This window comes from Gobio gobio (assembly GCF_949357685.1).
Source record: "Gobio gobio genome assembly, chromosome: 5".
NCBI classification, from domain to species: Eukaryota; Metazoa; Chordata; class Actinopteri; order Cypriniformes; family Gobionidae; genus Gobio; species Gobio gobio.
The window spans coordinates 51487127-51492078 of NC_137101.1; positions in this window are offsets into that span (position 1 = coordinate 51487127).

Here is a 4952-nt window from a genome sequence, read left to right on the forward strand (position 1 = left end):
TGACAAAGTAAAACTAATACCCAGATATAATTATTTTAAAATACGAAATCTGTGATGAATTGGCCTTTTTGTCGTATTGGCTCCTAGCTCTGGTGCAGCACTCTGGGCGGGACTTACTGCCCATTTTGGGAGAGATGGCTGTTCACCCCAAGTCAGCACCTTGAGTTAGGACTAGGGTGTGTCCTGTAAGGTGGTGGGTGGGACACAGGCCACTCCCTAGATTGCCTAAAATCGACGGGACAATTCTTTTTTTTTAATAAAAGAAGCTAATATCTTAAATATAGTTACATTTGTAATGAAACAATGTCAAATACACGTTCAAATGACAAAGCAAAACTAATACCCAGATATAATTATTTTAAAATACGAAATCTGTGATGAATTGGCCTTTTTGTCGTATTGGCTCCTAGCTCTGGTGCAGCACTCTGGGCGGGACTTACTGGCTATTTTGGGAGAGAGGACTGTTCACCCCAAGTCAGCTCCTTTAGTTAGGACTAGGGTGTGTCTTGTAAGGTGGTGGGTGGGACACAGGCCACTCCCCAGATTGCCTAAAACCGACGGGACAATTATTACTTTTTTTTTTAAAGAAGCTAATATCTGAAATATAGTTACATTTGTAATGAAACAATGTCAAATACACGTTCAAATGACAAAGCAAAACTAATACCCAGATATAATTTTTTTTTAAAATACGAAATCTGTGATGAATTGGCCTTTTTGTCGTATTGGCTCCTAGCTCTGGTGCAGCACTCTGGGCGGGACTTACTGCCCATTTTGGGAGAGATGGCTGTTCACCCCAAGTCAGCACCTTGAGTTAGGACTAGGGTGTGTCTTGTAAGGTGGTGGGTGGGACACAGGCCACTCCCTAGATTGCCTAAAATCGACGGGACAATTCTTTTTTTTTAATAAAAGAAGCTAATATCTGAAATATAGTTACATTTGTAATGAAACAGTCAAATACACGTTCAAATGACAAAGCAAAACTAATACCCAGATATAATTATTTTAAAATACGAAATCTGTGATGAATTGGCCTTTTTGTCGTATTGGCTCCTAGCTCTGGTGCAGCACTCTGGGCGGGACTTACTGCCCATTTTGGGAGAGATGGCTGTTCACCCCAAGTCAGCACCTTGAGTTAGGACTAGGGTGTGTCCTGTAAGGTGGTGGGTGGGACACAGGCCACTCCCTAGATTGCCAAAAATCGACGGGACAATTCTTTTTTTTTAATAAAAGAAGCTAATATCTGAAATATAGTTACATTTGTAATGAAACAATGTCAAATACACGTTCAAATGACAAAGCAAAACTAATACCCAGATATAATATTTTAAAATACGAAATCTGTGATGAATTGGCCTTTTTGTCGTATTGGCTCCTAGCTCTGGTGCAGCACTCTGGGCGGGACTTACTGGCTATTTCTGAAAAGAGGACTGTTCACCCCAAGTCAGCACCTTGAGTTAGGACTAGGGTGTGTCCTGTAAGGTGGTGGGTGGGACACAGGCCACTCCCTAGATTGCCTAAAATGGACGGGACAATTCTTTTTTTTAATAAAAGAAGCTAATATCTGAAATATAGTTACATTTGTAATGAAACAATGTCAAATACACGTTCAAATGACAAAGCAAAACTAATACCCAGATATAATTTTTTTTTAAAATACGAAATCTGTGATGAATTGGCCTTTTTGTCGTATTGGCTCCTAGCTCTGGTGCAGCACTCTGGGCGGGACTTACTGCCCATTTTGGGAGAGATGGCTGTTCACCCCAAGTCAGCACCTTGAGTTAGGACTAGGGTGTGTCTTGTAAGGTGGTGGGTGGGACACAGGCCACTCCCTAGATTGCCTAAAATCGACGGGACAATTCTTTTTTTTTAATAAAAGAAGCTAATATCTGAAATATAGTTACATTTGTAATGAAACAGTCAAATACACGTTCAAATGACAAAGCAAAACTAATACCCAGATATAATTATTTTAAAATACGAAATCTGTGATGAATTGGCCTTTTTGTCGTATTGGCTCCTAGCTCTGGTGCAGCACTCTGGGCGGGACTTACTGCCCATTTTGGGAGAGATGGCTGTTCACCCCAAGTCAGCACCTTGAGTTAGGACTAGGGTGTGTCCTGTAAGGTGGTGGGTGGGACACAGGCCACTCCCTAGATTGCCTAAAATCGACGGGACAATTCTTTTTTTTTAATAAAAGAAGCTAATATCTGAAATATAGTTACATTTGTAATGAAACAATGTCAAATACATGTTCAATTGACAAAGCAAAACTAATACCCAGATATAATTATTTTAAAATACGAAATCTGTGATGAATTGGCCTTTTTGTCGTATTGGCTCCTAGCTCTGGTGCAGCACTCTGGGCGGGACTTACTGGCTATTTCTGAAGAGAGGACTGTTCACCCCAAGTCAGCACCTTGAGTTAGGACTAGGGTGTGTCCTGTAAGGTGGTGGGTGGGACACAGGCCACTCCCTAGATTGCCAAAAATCGACGGGACAATTCTTTTTTTTAATAAAAGAAGCTAATATCTGAAATATAGTGACATTTGTAATGAAACAATGTCAAATACACGTTCAAATGACAAAGCAAAACTAATACCCAGATATAATTATTTTAAAATACGAAATCTGTGATGAATTGGCCTTTTTGTCGTATTGGCTCCTAGCTCTGGTGCAGCACTCTGGGCGGGACTTACTGGCTATTTCTGAAGAGAGGACTGTTCACCCCAAGTCAGCACCTTGAGTTAGGACTAGGGTGTGTCCTGTAAGGTGGTGGGTGGGACACAGGCCACTCCCTAGATTGCCAAAAACCGACGGGACAATTTTTAAAAAATTTTAAGGAAGCTAATTTCTGAAATATAGTGACATTTGTAATGAAACAATGTCAAATACACGTTCAAATGACAAAGCAAAACTAATACCCAGATATAATTATTTTAAAATACGAAATCTGTGATGAATTGGCCTTTTTGTCGTATTGGCTCCTAGCTCTGGTGCAGCACTCTGGGCGGGACTTACTGCCCATTTTGGGAGAGATGACTGTTCACCCCAAGTCAGCACCTTGAGTTAGGACTAGGGTGTGTCCTGTAAGGTGGTGGGTGGGACACAGGCCACTCCCTAGATTGCCAAAAATCGACGGGACAATTTTTAAAAAATGTTTTAAAGAAGCTAATATCTGAAATATAGTTACATTTGTAATGAAACAATGTCAAATACACGTTCAAATGACAAAGCAAAACTAATACCCAGATATAATTATTTTAAAATACGAAATCTGTGATGAATTGGCCTTTTTGTCGTATTGGCTCCTAGCTCTGGTGCAGCACTCTGGGCGGGACTTACTGGCTATTTCTGAAGAGAGGACTGTTCACCCCAAGTCAGCACCTTGAGTTAGGACTAGGGTGTGTCTTGTAAGGTGGTGGGTGGGACACAGGCCACTCCCTAGATTGCCTAAAATCGATGGGACAATTCTTTTTTTTAATAAAAGAAGCTAATATCTGAAATATAGTTACATTTGTAATGAAACAATGTCAAATACACGTTCAAATGACAAAGCAAAACTAATACCCAGATATAATATTTTAAAATACGAAATCTGTGATGAATTGGCCTTTTTGTCGTATTGGCTCCTAGCTCTGGTGCAGCACTCTGGGCGGGACTTACTGCCCATTTTGGGAGAGATGGCTGTTCACCCCAAGTCAGCACCTTGAGTTAGGACTAGGGTGTGTCCTGTAAGGTGGTGGGTGGGACACAGGCCACTCCCTAGATTACCAAAAATCGACGGGACAATTCTTTTTTTTTAATAAAAGAAGCTAATATCTGAAATATAGTTACATTTGTAATGAAACAGTCAAATACACATTCAAATGACAAAGCAAAACTAATACCCAGATATAATTATTTTAAAATACGAAATCTGTGATGAATTGGCCTTTTTGTCGTATTGGCTCCTAGCTCTGGTGCAGCACTCTGGGCGGGACTTACTGCCCATTTTGGGAGAGAGGACTGTTCACCCCAAGTCAGCACCTTGAGTTAGGACTAGGGTGTGTCTTGTAAGGTGGTGGGTGGGACACAGGCCACTCCCTAGATTGCCAAAAATCGAAGGGACAATTTTTTTTTTTTTTTAAAGAAGCCAATATCTGAAATATAGTTACATTTGTAATGAAACAGTCAAATACACGTTCAAATGACAAAGCAAAACTAATACCCAGATATAATTATTTTCAAATACGAAATCTGTGATGAATTGGCCTTTTTGTCGTATTGGCTCCTAGCTCTGGTGCAGCACTCTGGGCGGGACTTACTGCCCATTTTGGGAGAGAGGACTGTTCACCCCAAGTCAGCACCTTGAGTTAGGACTAGGGTGTGTCTTGTAAGGTGGTGGGTGGGACACAGGCCACTCCCTAGATTGCCTAAAATCGACGGGACAATTCTTTTTTTTTAATAAAAGAAGCTAATATCTGAAATATAGTTACATTTGTAATGAAACAGTCAAATACACGTTCAAATGACAAAGCAAAACTAATACCCAGATATAATTATTTTAAAATACGAAATCTGTGATGAATTGGCCTTTTTGTCGTATTGGCTCCTAGCTCTGGTGCAGCACTCTGGGCGGGACTTACTGGCTATTTCTGAAGAGAGGACTGTTCACCCCAAGTCAGCACCTTGAGTTAGGACTAGGGTGTGTCCTGTAAGGTGGTGGGTGGGACACAGGCCACTCCCTAGATTGCCAAAAATCGACGGGACAATTTTTTAAAAATGTTTTAAAGAAGCTAATATCTGAAATATAGTTACATTTGTAATGAAACAATGTCAAATACACGTTCAAATGACAAAGCAAAACTAATACCCAGATATAAATATTTTAAAATACGAAATCTGTGATGAATTGGCCTTTTTGTCGTATTGGCTCCTAGCTCTGGTGCAGCACTCTGGGCGGGACTTAC